Genomic DNA, 15,266 nt, shown 5'->3' with positions numbered 1-15,266 from the left:
AAAGAAGGTGAGCCCAGCAGAAATAGAGAAGGAGTGAAAGAAAAAAACTCAACCTGGAATTCCTGAAAAACAAACAAACAAACAAAAACCTTAGACCCAGAAAAGCTGAAACAAGTTTATCACCAACAGACCCTCACTACCAAAAACGGTAAAGGAAATCCTTCTGTCAGAAAGAAAATTAAACCATTTGGAAATCTGGATCTACACAAAGAGAACTGGAAATCATAAATATGTAGGTAAAAAAAAAGTAATTTATTCTTTGTTTTTAAATCACTTTTAAATAGAACTGGCTATTTAAAGGAAATGTTGAAGTATTTGAAGGTAAATACTTCAAATTATTTGAAGGTAAAATGTGACAAGTTAATTATTGCATACTTTAAAGTAACTACTGAAAAAACAAACCAAACATACCCCCATAAAACTAATTATAATTAATAAGTTAACAAAGGAGATAAAATGAAATTATTTTAAAAAAACACCAAAACTATCAATCCAAAAGAAGTCAGAAAAAGAAGGATAAAGGAACAAAGACCAGATGGGACAAATAGAAAGCAAATAGTAAGATGACAGATTTAATCCCATCCATATCAACAATAACCTAAAATGTGAATGGTCTAATTAAAAAGCAAGGATTGGGCTTCCCTGGTGGCGCAGTGGTTGAGAGTCTGCCTGCCGATGCAGGGGACGCGGGTTCGTGCCCTGGTCCGGGAGGATCCCACATGCCGTGGAGCAGCTGGGCCCATGAGCCATGGCTGCTGAGCTTGTGTGTCCGGAGCCTGTGCTCCACAGCGGGAGAGGCCACAGCAGTGAGAGGCCCGCGTACCGCAAAAAAAAAAAAAAAAGCAAGGATTATCAGATTGGTTAAAAAAGCAAGACACAACTGCATACTACCTATAAGAAATCCATTTTGAATATAAAGACACAAATAAGCTAAAAGTGAGTGCTAACACTAGCCAAAAGAAAGCTGGAGTGGCTACAGTAATCAGATGAAACAGATTCCAGAGCAAATGAACTTGCAAGTGATAATGGTGGCCATTTCATAATGATAATGAGGTCAATCCATCAAGAAAGCATAATAGCCCTAAACGTTTACATACCTAAGAAAATAGCTTCAACAAGTATAAAGTAAAAATGATAGAACTGTAAGAAACAGACACATCCGCAAATATATTTGAGATTTCAACACCCGCTTTTTCAATAATCAATAGAACAAGAAACAGAAAATCAGTAAGAACATAAAAATCTTGAACAGTACCATCAACTTGACCTAATTGGCATTTACATAACACTCCACTCAACAAAAGAAGAATACGCATCTTAACTCGGTACACATACAACATTTACCAAGACAGACCATATTCTGGGCCACAAAACAAGTCTCAATAAATTTAAATAGTTTTAAATCATCCAAAGTGTATTCTCCAACCATAATGGAACTAAATTAGTACTCAGTAAGAGAAAGATAGCTGGAAAATCTCTAAATATTTTGGACGTAAATAACTGGTGTGATTTCAATAATCATTGGACCACCTCTTTACTCTGAAATGAGGTTTCCAAGTTTATGGACTGAATTGTGTCCCGCCACACCTCCCCCCACCCCCAAACTCGTATGTTGAAGCCCTAACCTCCAATGTGACTGTATTAAGAGACACAGCTTTTAGAAGGCAATTAACGTTAAATGATAGGTCATCAGGGTGGGGCCGTAAACCAATAGGATTGGTGGCCTTACAGGAAATGGAAAAGAGAAATCTCTCTACCTCTCTTCCTTCCCCTCCCCCCTCCCCCCTTTCCAAGCACATGCACCAAGGAAAGACCATAAGGGCTTCCCTGGTGGCGCAGTGGTTAAGAATCTGCCTGCCAATGCAGGGGACACAGGTTCAAGCCCTGGTCCGGGAAGATCCCATATGCCGTGGAGCAACTAAGCCTGCACTGCACAACTACTGAGCCTGCGCTCTAGAGCCCAAGAGCCACAACTACTGAAGCCTGTGTTCCTAAAGCCTATGCTCTTCAACAAGAGAAGCCACCGCAATGAGAAGCCCGTGCACCACAACGAAGAGTAGCCCCCACTCTCTGCAACTAGAGAAAACCTGCATGCAACAACAAAGACCCAAAATTAATTAATTAATTTTAAAAAAAGGGAAGACCATATGACCACACATCAAGAAGGCATCCATCTACAATCCAGGAAGAGAACACTTACCAGAAACCAAATCAGCTGGCACCTTGATCTTAATACTTCCCAGCCTCGTTAACTGTGTGAAAATGAAATTCTGTTGATTAAGCCACTCAGTCTATGGTATTTTGTTATGGCAGCCCAATCTGACTAATACATCAAGGATAAAAGCCAGGAATCTGCCTCTATATTTCCTGTTCTTTGCTGAAACTCAGAGGGTGTAGTCCTGCACCTTGCTCCAGATTTCTAGATAAGGCATGCTGGAGCCAGTGCCTAGAGCCTACATGTTCTCAATTAATAAAAGAGGGAGTAAAAATACCAGGCATAAATGGGTTTCCAGAATCCTTGCACTTGGAGAACCATAGGGTGCATGCCTCGTTTAATAAAGTGATACTCTATTTCTCATTCTATTGATACCATCAATCATGTGTGTATATACTTGCAGTTGGAAAGGAGAAATGGTAATTAGTACTATGAATTCCTAGCAATTATAACTATCCAACCATCTTACATAATTGTTGTGATGAGCAGAAGTGAGGTACGCCAAACACTGATTCATTAAATTAATCTTACTCAAAGGAAAAAAAACCCTTCTGTTCGAGGGCATGGCTACTTAATGAAGTCAAGGTGGGGGTAAGGGGAGAAAACTGAGAAAAGAGTGAGTAATAAGGGGAAAAGAAAAACAAAAGTAATGATAAATACATGTAGAATTCACTAAGTCCAACATCATATCCTACTCCCCACTACTACCTTTACATCTCCAAACCCAAATCTACTCTTTCTCTTGAGTTCCCTATATAGTCTAACATTATCGATGATTAACTGCCCAAGCCAAAAACTTGGTAATGGAGTCCTATAAACGGCACCTTCTAAACAGCTCTAGCCACTTTTCTTCCTCACTCTATGGCTCCTACCTATACTACCAATGGCCATATGGGGACTTCCCTGGTGGTCCAGTAGTTAAGACTCTGCGTTTCCACTGCAAGGAGCATGGGTTAGAACCCTGGTCAGGGAACTAAGATCCTGCATGCTGCATGGCATGGCCAAAAAAATTAATAAATAAAAAATAAATAAAATACATACTTAAAAAAATGGCCATATGTTACACACTAGTGTGTATAAAATAGATAACCAACAAGGACCTACTGTACAGCACAGGGAACTATACCCAATATTATGTAATAACCTATAAGAGAAAAGAATCTGAAAAAGAATATACATATATATATATATGTATAACTGAATCACTGTGCTGTACACCTGAAACTTATATGACATTGTAAACTAGACTTCAATAAAAAAAAATTTTTTAATCATCATATGTTGAAAAATACCTCCTGTAAAATGCTATAAAAAATATATATATGTATTTCACCGAGAGTGAACCCTAATGTAAACTATAGACTTTTGGTGATGATGTGTCAATATAGATTCATCGATTGTAACAAATGTACCACTGTGTCATGGGGTATTGATAGTGGGGGAAGTTGTGCATGTGTGGGGAACAGGGTGTATATGGCACTCTGTACTTTGTGCTCAGTCTTGCTGTGAACCTAAAACTTCTCTCTAGGGACTTCCCTGGTGGTCCAGTGGGTAAGACTCTGAGCTCCCAATTCAGGGGGCCGGGGTTCGATCCCTGGTCTGGGAACTAGATCCCACATGCATGCCCCAACTAAGAAGTCTGCACGCCCCAACTAAGAAGTCCACATGCCGCCACTAAGAAATCCACATGCTGCAACTAAAAAAGACCCCGCATACCGCAACTAAGACCCAGTGCAGCCTAAATAAATAAATAAATATTTAAAAAAATAAAATAAAACTTTTCTCTAAAAAAAGTTTATTAATTAAAAAATATTTCCCTTCTATAAAATGCCATAAAAATATTCTTGGTGGTTTTTTTTTTTACCTTCTGCAGATTTAAAAAATAAAAATCAATACTGAAAATAATCTATTCACTTATCCCAAAATTGTACTCAAGAAGTTTCCCTCAGGAAGCATGAATTATGAAGACAAAAACAAAAATTATAGTAGAAAGCAACAAAAGAAGCACAAAAGAAAATTATCAAAGCTCAGATGAGTTATCACTGTCCCAGGATCAAAAAAAAAAAAAAAAGATGTTCTGTACAAACTTAAATTAACATAGTTTATGTTTTATATTAAAGTATTTTAATGCCTGATAAGTATGAATATACTTAAAAGTCTTCAGGGTCTGAAAAAAATGTGTAAGTTACTGAAAGAAGGGAGAAACACTACTTCTGCAACATTATTTGCTATTCAACTTGTATTACAGGTAAAAAATTAAGTGACTGAGGGAAGCACAGTTCTTATTATAACTGATATTCTCAAAGTCTACTGACAATAATATTGTTTCTCATATAACCTCTGGTGCTGAGCTTCTTGGACAAAATTCCGCTGGACTAGACTATTGAATACCTATGTTAAATTCTGTATTTTGAGAATATGCCAGAGTAAGAGTCCTTAATGAGCAGTACAGTGCAGTATATTGTATAATGATGGCTTTAAGCATTCTATAAATACAGCAGTCTTGGAAATATCAATTTAATGCCAGTCAGATTTGTTTATAAAAGAACCCACCTACAGGAAATAACTTAAATAAGTTTCACTTACAAACTGAAGACTGCTTGGACACCTTTCTCTGGTCTGTGGTTGTGGATCCATCATGCAACTATAACACTAGTATTTACAATGCTATAATAACAGCTGACACTTCCTAAGCTCTTACTATGTGCCAGATACTGTGATGATTATTTTATCTTATCTAATCTTCACAACGATACTGAGAATACATCACAATGTTTTACCTCCAAAAATAGCCTGAGTATATATGGAATGGTCATTCATATATAACCACTATTGTTAATTCATCAAATCTAAGATGTCATTAATTTTAAGATACATACTATTTTATCTTTCATTAAGAAAGAAAAATCTGCCAATTTAACTATAGTGTGCATCAAAGTGTAAGAAACAAATTTCTTTCTGATTTCAAAGATTTAAAATATAGAAAATGTGCATGCTAAAATCAACCAAATATGGTAACCCTAAAATTATAAGTTTAATCAGAATCTGATTTAAATGCAGTATTTCTTAATAGACCTGAAAACAAAGTGAGCTAACTAACTGAATGCTTTTCAGCCTCTTTTGAGAAGAAATACAACCTTGGAGAATGAAATCATTTCGCCAACAAACTTCTTAACTGAATGGGAAAAAAAGAGAGGGAGCAACAGCTACAGGTGTTCATATGAACTGCATTCATACTTTATGCTTATATATTTTTAGTCAAACTATGTACATTATTCAAAGTAAAAACACCTGCATCAAAGTGTGTGTTTAACAGTGACTGGTTAATCTATATTGTAATAAAAGGGTGAAATAAGACTGGATATTTATAGTTTCGTGGTTAAGATCATGATTAACAGACAATCTGAATCCTGGTTCTGCTGCTAATAATGATGTAGCCCAAAGGAGCTTATTTAGTCTCTCTAAACTTTACTTTCCTGAAAAATGGAGGTAATACCTATTTCATAGCATCAATGATTTCAGGAGGTAACAGTATGTTGTGTTGGACAACATGGCATACAGTAAGCAGTTTTATATAATACATAGTCTTACTGTTCCTTAATAAGCCAAAGTATCTGGATAGAAATTTTCAATAGTTCTAGAATCTTGTGGTTTGGACTCCCAGCTGCACATTGAACAAACTGGAGAGTTTTAAAAACAAAGTATAAGACAAAACAAAAAAACAGAAACAAAACCCAGGGACACATCCAAGACTGGATATTATATTCTTATAAAAGCTCCCTTTGTAATTCTAATGCAAAAAGGATTGAGAACCACTGCTCTAATTGGAAGCTTGAGGCTAAGCAAGGGGAGAAAATGAGGATATTAGGCAAGGTGGTACATGGAAAAAATAGTGGTGACATTCGAAAAGCAAGAGACCCGCTTTAACATATGTACACTGGAGTTACATTTTCAGTTATAGCTGTGAATTTGCAAATATCCATTTATAATATGTAACTGAGGTAGAAGTGGTTCTCAGACTGGGGTCTGTGGACATTCTGGGGATCTAACAGCTTTCTCCAAATTTAACACGTGATTTATTTTCAATGGAACATCGTGAACAATGATAATCAAGGATTGCCTTATAATTTCAGGGCTATATTCATATGTACTATTACGATTTACATTTACAGTTTTGCTGGTGTTTAAATAACATGACTTTAACAGCTCTAGGCTAGTGAGAGAGGTGGACTTAACACAGATGACGTTTTTGTATTGTGTGCAAAATGGTGGCCTTCGGTACCAACAAAAGTTGACAATGAGTCAAATGGGACAAGCAAATATCAAGCCATAGTATGGTAGGCACGTTCATCTCAGAAGGACTTGGCCCATAATACCAATCATGATAGTCACATTTTGACCAGTAACTTTGTAACACATCATAATGATTTAAAGTTTACTGGTTCTACAGTTTTATTTGCACTTAGTTTTTCAATTTTAAAAACTTTTCTAATATTTTAATTTTACTGGAGTATAGTTGATTTACAATGTTGTGTTAGTTTCAGGTGTACAGCAAAGTGATTCAGTTATACAGATACATATATTCATTGTTTTTTAGATTCTTTTCTCATGTAGGTTATCACAGAATATTGGATAGAGTTCCCTGTGCTATACAGTAGGTCCTTGTTGGTTATCTATCTTATATATAGTAGTGTGCGTGTGTTCATCCCAGGCTCCTGATTTATCCCTCTCCCCCATGTTTCCCCTCTGGTAACCATAAGTTGTTTTCAATATCTATAAGTTGGCTTCTGTTTTGTAAATAAGTTCATTTGTATCTTTTTTTAAATTAAATTCCATATATGAGTGATATTGTATGATATTTGTCTTTCTCTGACTTACTACACTTAGTATGATAATCTCTATGTTGCTGCAAATGGCATTATTTCATTCTTCTTTATGGCTAAGTAATATTCCATTATATATATATGTACCACACCTTTTTTATCCATTCCTCTGTTGATGGACATTTAGGTTGCTTCCATGTCTTGGCTATTGTAAAAAGTGCTGCAATGAACATTGGGGTGCATGTATCCTCTTGTATTATGGTTTTCTCCGGGTATATGCCCAGGAGTGGGATTGCTGGATCACATGGTAGCTATTTAAAGTTTTTTAAGGAACCTCCATACTGTTCTCCACAGTGGTTGTACCAATCTACATTCCCACCAACAGTGTAGGGAGGTTCCCTTTTCTCCACATCCTCTCCAGCATTTATTGTTTGTAGACTTTTTGATGATGGCCTGCATTTAGTTTTTTAAAATCATTTTGGTTTTATAGTTGTATGAGGTCTATAAGAAAATTACACTGAGTTCATTTTTCTACAATGTAATTAAAAAACAACTTATGTCAGCTGATTCAAAAAAAATTTTTCCCTTAAATAGTTGTGGGGAGTCCTGGAAGAAAGACTGAATGGATTCAAATCTCAGTTCCATTATGTAAGGAGGAGGCTTTCAATTTTTCATAAAATCTTTAAGATCTCTTTTTCTCTCTCAGGTATTATTCTGAAGTTGGCAAAAAGTCATACTTGGCACACCTGTCAGAATGGCTATTATCAAAAAGACAACAAATAACAAGTGTTGCTGAGGATATGAAGAAAAGGGGACCCTTGTGCACTGCTGGTGGGAATGCAAATTGGTGCAGCCACTATGGAAAACAGTATGGAGATTCCTCAAAAAGCTAAAAATAGAACTATCATATGATCCAACAATTCCACCCCTGGGTATTTATCCAAAGAAAACAAACACACTAATTGGAAAAGATATATGCACCCCTATGTTCACTGCAGCATTATTTACAATAGACAAGATATGGAAGCAACCCAAGTGCCCAGATGAATGGATAAAGAAGATATGGTTTATATATACAGTGCAATATTACCCACAAAAAAGAATGAAATTTTGCCATTGCAACAACATGGATGGACCTAGAGGGTATCATGCTAAATGAAATAAATCAGACAGAGAAAGACAAATATTGTATGATTTCAGTTACATATGGAATCTAAAAAACAAAACAAATGAGCGAACATAACAAAACAGAGTCATAGATATAAAGAACAAATTGCCAGAGTGGAAGGGGGTGGGGGGAGAAAAGAAATAGGTCATGGGTATGAAATGTACAGTGTGGGGAATACAGCCAGTAACTATGTAATATCTTTGGTATGGTGACATATCATAACTAGACTTATCATGGTGATTATTTTGAAATGTATAAATACCAAATCACTATGTTGGTGCAACAGGAACTAATATAGTGTTGGATGTCAACTGTACTTCAAAAACAAAAAACTAAAGCACTCATAGAAAAAGAGATCATTGTGGCTACCAGAGGCAAGCAGTGGGTGAAGGGGGAGTTGTAAGAAGGTGGTCAAAAGGTACAAACTTCCAGTTATAAGATAAATAAATACTAGGGATGTAATGTACAACATGATAAATATAATGAACACTGCTGTATGTTACATGTGAAAGTTGTTAAGACAGTAAATCCTAAGAGTTCTCATCACACACAAAAAGGGTTTTTTCCCTGTTCTTTAATTTTGAGATGATGGATGTTCACTAAAGTTATTGTGATAATCATTTCATGATGCAGGTAAGTCAAATTATTATGCTGTACACCTTAAACTTATACAGTGCTGTGTGTCAATTATATATAGAGAGTATGATCCTATTTTTGTTTAAAAAGGGTTTTAAGACATCTAATGTTATATATACTTATATGAGGACAGGGGAAAGAGTAAAGATACATGCACAAAACTAGATACTATAGATACTGTTTATCCCTGGGAAAGTAGGCATAGGAAGAGGTAAGGAGTTTTCCCTATTTGTTTATACACTTTTTGTTTGTTTGAATTTTGTTTCAAACACCATGTACTATTACTGTAATTTTTTAATCAAATTTTTCAAAACTGGGGGAGGGGGCAGTGAGAATCAAATAAAGATACATGCCTTTAAAGGCTTTTAAAATCACAGATAAGAAATACCTACCATAAAAACTAGAGCATTACCAACTTTTTACTTTGCTAGATATTTTTTAAAAGACTACTGAAATAGGGAACTCCTAAAATGACTAATTATATATAAAACTTTAAGACATCTATCTTATATAAACTTTCCAAGACAGAACAATATTATTTAATAACAGTTCACATATATATACAGTGATTAAGGGGAAAATATTGAGTATCTACCATACACCAGTGCTTCTCAAATTTTAATTTTTCTAAGTATTATGGTAGACAGAGTAATGACCCCCCAAAAAATGTCCATGTCCCAATCTCTGGAACCTGTGTATATGTAACTTTACATTGAAAAGGAACTTTGAGGATGTGATTAAGTTAATCTTCAGATGGTGGGGGAGGGGTCCCTGGATTATCCTGGTATGCCCAACATAATCACAAATCCTTATAAAAAAGAGGCAGGAGGTAGAGGTGAAAGATGATGCTACATTGCTACCTCTGAAGACTGGTGAAGGGGCCATGAGCCAAGGAAAATAGGAGGCCTCTAGAAAGCTATAAAAGTCAAAGAGACAGACTTTCCCCTAATGCCTCCAGAAGGAGGAAGACAGCCCTCTGGACCCATTGTAAACTTCTGACTCCAGAACTGTGAGACCATGAATGTATGTTGTTTTAAGCCATAAAGTTGTGGCAATTTCTTACAGCAGAAATAGGATCCTAATACAAGTATCATCTTAGAAGCTTGCAGAAAATGTATATTCCCAGGTCCTACTCCCAGAGATTCTGACTCAGGAGGTCTGCATGTTTAATAAGAAAGCTCTATGCCTCTGATACAGGTGATCTCTGAATCATACTTTGAGAAATAGCACTTAAGATCATACATCAAAATAAATACCTCACAGGTAAAAAGAATCACATCTAAATTTTAACGGAGAAAACTAGCAGAATATTCAATATGTATTTATTTGACCTGTGGACTAATGAGACCTTTCTCAGCTTGAAAAGAGAAAAATACACACAAAGGAACATATTGGCAGATTATAATGTTTTAAATCTAAATTATATATATTTCTTTTTATATTTCTTAAAGGTAAAAAGTAGAAGGGGACTTCCCTGGTGGTGCAGTGGTTAAGAATCCACCTGCCAATGCAGGGGACACGGGTTTGAGCCCTGGTCTGGGAAGATCCCACATGCCACGGAGGAACTAAGCCCACGAGTCACAACTACTGAGCCTGTGTGCCACAACTACTGAAGCCCATGCGCCTAGAGCACGTGCTCTGCAACAAGAGAAGCCACAGCAATGAGAAGCCTGTGCACCGCAACGAAGAGTAGCCCCCACTCACCGCAACCACAGAAAGCCCGTGCACAGCAACGAAGACCCAATGCAGCCAAAAATTAATATATAAAATAATTTATTTAAAAAAGGGAAAATATTTCTATACTATATGGTTGACAAAGTGTTCCTATTTATCTTATATTATTCTATATGCTATTTTAATTAAACTTACTATTTCAAAAGTTGAAAAGAGAAAGAATTCACATAAGGTGAAATAAAAAGAGTAAACACATAGAGAGGAATGTTTACTCTCTCTAGAGAGGATGTTTAATCAAAGAAATACCAATTAAAACCATGTTGAAAATCCATGTTTCATCTACTATAATAGTAAAGTTTAAAAAAAATTTTTTAATTATCTATGAAAAATGGTTTGAGTGATGTTATGTCAACATGATGTAATATCCAACAGCCATTAAAATAATTATATTATTTAGAAAAATGCACTCAAAATCCATTAAGTTAAACAGCAATACATACAATTTTATATTTAAGACTTTTTTCAATAATGTATAAACTGATATAAAGATGATCTGAAACAATGACAATATAAAAAACTAAAATAAGTTTACTAAAGTTTGCTAAAATAAGCTCTCTAAAGCTTCTGAAGATTTTTAAATACTTTACTTCTTAAAAGCAAAATTAGAAAGAAAAACAGTACTGTCTATCTATCTTTCTACTTTCATCATCAATTTCATAAAAGAAATAAGAAAAATTTAACAGTCGTGATCCAGAAAAAGGAGTCTCTCTTGAGAAGTGCTGCCATCTTTGCCATGGACAAATGAAAAGCTTATGTTAGACTAGCACAGGTCTGAGGACCAGTCTTTGGGAACCACTGCTACTACCCTGAAAACTATTGGACTTCAGGCCCTGTGTGAATAGTAACCAAGAGCCCAACTACAGTTCTCTGGGGGTTCTTCCTCTTTCTCTCTCTACTGATCCCACTTCAATCAGCCTGAGAAGCTTATCTATCATTTGAAGGAGCAATAATAGGGAGGGTAGAGACCATGTTCCACAAAAGTGGAAAACTGCCAATTCTAAAAAAAAGGGGGCAATGGACCAGAAGTCAATGAGAAAGATAGCTTGCCAAAAAGAAAATGAGATGATGTAATAGCACCAAGAAAGAATACCCACTGGTTCCTTCAGTGATCCAACCAGTTGAAGCAGGGAGACAATGCCACCCTTTTAACCATTTGTTTGTTCAAGTGGATTCATTCATGAACCTCTGTGCAAATGTGGGGAGATCAATTATTTTGAATGGAAGTTGCAGTATAGTTGTAAATGGCTATTGTAAAGATATCACCTTGCTATATAAGGTTGGTAAGAAAAGAAACAATACTTTTTTCTCTCTAATTTTTTTTCCTCAAAGGCAGTTTCATATTGCTCTATTTCCCCTTTAAAATGGGTAACTCTGCCAAAGACAGTATCCTTTGATAAAGATAATGATCAAGCAGGGAATGCTAATGTAATGCTTTTAATTAACGTTTTATTGGATAACTCTGTGGTCATTATCGTCAACTTCAATCAGCCAAGTACAGGATATTTCCTAGAACCAGATTAAACTGGTTTTAGTTCAGCCAGTATACACACAATCAGAAGTATCGTCAGTCGAGCATAGCTATTATCATCAAGCAATTATTTATTGTTATATTATTTCAAAATCATCTGTTTAGAAGATAAACTTGCCAATATGCTTTAATTCCATATTTAACTTAGATCTTTTACCTAAATTTTGATAGCTAAATAAATCTTAACACTAACATTTATACTTGTAACGGATCTTGAATTTGACAGATCTCTCAATAAAACAGAAAACAAATGAAAAAAATTTTATAGTAACTTGCAGAAAGTATGAAAATGCTATACTAGAAGCCAGAAGATCTGGATTCTAATTTCAGCTTTGTCATGAACTGGTTCCAAGACTTTGGGAAAGGTCAATTAAACACATACTCACTTGTAAAATGAAGGAATGTGAAACTAGATGGCCCCTTCCAATTTAAATAATATCTGATTCTACATGTGCCAATTTTTGGAGTTATAAAATACTATCATCCCATTTACTGTCAGTACCACTTTGTCCACAAGCACAGACTGATCCTGGTACATCTAGCCTACCACAAACTAAAAATAATCATGGGGGTGCTGGTCAGAGTACAAAACTTGTCCCAACTACAGCTGTTTTTGCTTTCTGTGACTCGAAATCTTAGAATTATCTATGCCTCCTCCCTTTCTCCCGCCTCCAATAAGTAAAGTCTGACTGCTTCTATTAACAATCTCCCATATCTGATCCTTCACCATTCCCAGTTTGGCCAGAGCGTTGGTTGCATAAAGAGAAGCAATGAGAGATGAGGTAAAAAAAGGACGCTATCTAACTTTTTTAAACCTCTTCTGTCATTACTGCCCTTTATGCATCCAGTGGTCTGGCTCACCTGATCTTATTCTCTTCCAGAGTCACCTCAAGATATCCCACCCCTCCGTATTCCACTGAATCACTATAATTTCTTGTTTCCAGCACTCCCCTCCTGGCAAGCCTCACAGCCCCACCTCAGTTGTTTTAATCGTTCTCTCCAACTATTCCAGTATTCTTAAAGCCACACCATGGAAAAACTTTGTGGTAAGGAGATGATTCATCCTTTGTGCTCCAACTCTCCTAATACTCCTACTGCTTTTCCATTCTTGATACCCCACTAATTTACCAATGAGTCCCAAAAATTATAGCTAGTGACTCAAAAATCACTTCAACTAACTGTCCTTTTTTTAGCGGTACGCGGGCCTCTCACTGTCATGGCCTCTCCCGTTGCGGAGCACAGGCTCTGGACGCACTGGCTCAGCGGCCATGGCTCATGCGGGCCCAGCCGCTCCACGGCATATGGGATCTTCCCAGACCGGGGCACGAACCTGTGTCCCCTGCATCGGCAGGTGGACTCTCAACCACTGTGCCACCAGGGAAGCCCTCAACTAACTTTTTAAAAACTGCATTTTAAAAGTTCAAATCTCACCATTTATACAAGCCTTCTAAAATATTCTTTGGAAGAGTTTTGAAATTTTCTTCATAAAGAATTTGCTATTAAGTTCATTCAAAATTAGATTTGTTTGTTACACTTGTGCATGGGTTTTCAAAATTACATTTTCTAACAATCTCTACTCTTATGAAGTTAAAAATTTAACTTTACCACTTGATCAAAGTTCTACAGATTAAAAGAACAGGGTATGATATGACCCGGCAATCCTACTACTGGGCATATACCCTGAGAAAACCATAATTCAAAAAGAGTCATGTACCACAGTGTTCACTGCAGCTCTATTTGCAATAGCCAGGACATGGAAGCAACCTAAGTGTCCATTGACAGGTAAATGTATAAAGAAGATGTGGCACATATATACAATGGAATATTACTCAGCCATAAAAAGAAACGAAATTGAGTTATTTGTAATGAGGTGGATGGACCTAGAGTCTGTCATACAGAGTGAAGTAAGTCAGAAAGAGGAAAACAAGTACTGTACGCTAACTCATATAGATGGAATCTAAAAAAACAAAATGGTTCTGAAGAACGTAGGGGCAGGACAGGAATAAAGATGCAGACGTAGAGAATGGACCTGAGGACATGGGGAGGGGGGAGGGTAAACTGGGATGAAGTGAGAGAGTGGCATAGACTTATAAATTCTACCAAATGTAAAATAGATAGCTAGTGGGAAGCAGCCGAATAGCACAGGGAGATCAGCTCGGTGCTTTGTGACCACCTAGAGGGGTGGGATAGGAAGGGTGGGAGGGAGATGCAAGAGGGAGGAGATATGGGGATATATGTATATGTATGGCTGATTCACTTTGTTATAAAGCAGAAACTAACACACTACTGCAAAGCAATTATACTCCAATAAAGATGTTTTAAAAAAAAAAAAGAACAAGGTATGAAATAATGCAATGAGCTCTAGTTCAGCTTAAATACACAATTCTTCCCTAGGTCTTATCTCAGCTCATCTGGTCCTATTATACCCTCCCATGATGTTTTATTGTTTTTAGGAGAAGAGCTCAGTGTACCTTATGCTTTTCCTTCCTAAAACTTAGCACAGATAAAAATAAATCACTATTTGCCTCTCTTCTCTAACCCACTAAGCTACATGAGAACAAGGACCAACTCTCTTACAGTTATCCAGCACAGCACTTAGCATGAAGAAGCTCTCAAACACTTGTTGAAATACTGAATGGTTAATGTTCCATCATATTTTGTTTTCTGCCTATTTCAGCTTATTTCTGGTTAAAGTGATAAAGGCTCGCTGTTACCCTTTCCAGATAATTATCATTTTATTCTTCTCTTGGATTTGACATTTTGCACTGAAATAGTTTTTGTGAGGTTTTTTTTTAATGCCCTTATCTATATAATTTTCTTAAACAGGACAGGAAATATTCGTTTTTAAAATAAAGAAATTGGGCTTCCCTGGTGGCGCAGTGGTTGAGAGTCCGCCTGCCGATGCAGGGGACACAGGTTCGTGCCCCGGTCGGGGAAGATCCCACATGCCGCGGAGCGGCTGGGCCCGTGAGCCATGGCCGCTGAGCCTGCGCGTCCAGAGCCTGTGCTCCGCAACGGGAGAGGCCACAGCAGTGAGAGGCCCACGTACCGCAGAAAAATAAATAAATAAATAAATAAAATAAAGAAATTGCATTAGGTAATCACCACATCTCTGGCCCAGGACAAAAACATTTACATTTTAAAAAATAAAAAAGAGAGGGG

At 36.6% G+C, this 15,266-nt stretch overlaps 1 protein-coding gene across 8 annotated transcripts in view; it reads right to left on the bottom strand.

The window, feature by feature from the left end:
- The window catches only part of ATOSA (atos homolog A), an 88,410-nt gene that overhangs the window by 39,284 nt on the left and 33,860 nt on the right, over positions 1–15,266 (bottom strand). Inside the window, exon 1 of one of the 8 annotated variants that reach the window (XM_060097327.1) lies at positions 2,201–2,245. The exons of the other annotated variants lie outside the window; for them this stretch is intronic. The gene's annotated coding sequence lies outside the window, so the exon portion shown is untranslated. Of the gene's footprint in view, positions 1–2,200; positions 2,246–15,266 lie in introns of those variants that run through there. 8 annotated transcript variants of the gene reach the window in all.

This window comes from Mesoplodon densirostris, chromosome 4 (assembly GCF_025265405.1).
Source record: "Mesoplodon densirostris isolate mMesDen1 chromosome 4, mMesDen1 primary haplotype, whole genome shotgun sequence".
Classification (NCBI taxonomy): Eukaryota; Metazoa; Chordata; class Mammalia; order Artiodactyla; family Ziphiidae; genus Mesoplodon; species Mesoplodon densirostris.
This window is presented reverse-complemented; position numbering and strand designations above follow the sequence as displayed.